The sequence below is a fragment of the Camelina sativa genome, chromosome 9 (assembly GCF_000633955.1).
Source record: "Camelina sativa cultivar DH55 chromosome 9, Cs, whole genome shotgun sequence".
Classification (NCBI taxonomy): Eukaryota; Viridiplantae; Streptophyta; class Magnoliopsida; order Brassicales; family Brassicaceae; genus Camelina; species Camelina sativa.
In genome coordinates, this window is record NC_025693.1 from 34,910,608 (window position 1) to 34,911,846 (window position 1,239).

A 1,239-nucleotide genomic window follows, 5' to 3' on the forward strand; every position below is an offset into this window, starting at 1 on the left:
CGTGGGACGTCTCCTCGCGCGGAAGCACGAAGCGGGAGAGCTCGGCGAAATCGACCTCGAAAAAGAGGGAGAAAGGGCGAGAGAAGCCAACGCCACTACCAAAGAAGCCGCAGCTAAGCGCGAAAGGACCGACGAGGCCGAGGGATCTTCCCCCCCTCCAGCCCCAAAGAAACGCATTGACCTGGTGTTCAAAGGACTCTCTCTTTGCCGTACCTCCCCCGGCTCGGTATTTACCCCGCCTCCGGCTCCCCGGAGGCTCGCGAGCTTCCGCCCGTTCATCTCCCGATGTTTCAAAGAGTCAAATCCGACTCATAGAGTCGACTTCATCACGGGAGGATCCTCCTTATGTCGTAACTCAGTTAATTCGATCAAGGCCTACCAACGTAGGGTCGATAGTTACCATCGTGAACGGAAACCCCGCTCGGACCCGGACTACGAGATTACGTTTTGGGAAAGCGAAACCGCGGACCTGGATAAACCCCACGACGACGCTCTAATCGTAAGGTTAGACGTCGGGGGATGCGAGCTCTCCAGAATAATGATCGACACCGGGAGCTCCGTCGATCTCTTGTTCTACGATGCTTTTAGGCGGATGGGTTATCCTGATTCCGAGCTAAAAGGGGCCAAAACCCCGCTCACCGGGTTCGCCGGCGACACGACCTTAGCTAAGGGCACCATTTCCCTCATAGTGGAAGCCCGTGGGGTACGACGTCTCGTCGACTTCGTGATCGTCAATCGTCCCGCCCCCTTCAACGCTATCCTCGGCTGACCTTGGTTGTATGGGATGAAGGCGGTCCCGTCAACGTACCACCAATGTGTGAAGTTCCTGTCACGGGGCGGAATTGCCACCATCTACGGTAGCCAACGAACCTCAAGACAGTGTTACAGAAGCGGCTACGATCTGATCAAAAAATCCGACCAATAGCAATTAATGATCGCTGACGAGCTGGAATCAAGACAGCTCGTTAAGCGCACAGATCCCGCCTCGCGCGGACCCGTAATGACCAAGGTCGATCAGGTCCCAATCATGGAAGGGCACCCGGAACGATGCGTTGGAATCGGGGCCGATCTCAAACCTAGTACAAGGAACGACCTGATCCAGTTTCTGGGTCGGAATCACAACACCTTCGCCTGGTCCTCATCGGACATGAAAGGAATCGACATTAGCGTGACTTCTCACCAGCTCAACGTCGACCCCACCTACAAACCCATAAAACAGAAGCGTCGTAAGCTCGGCCC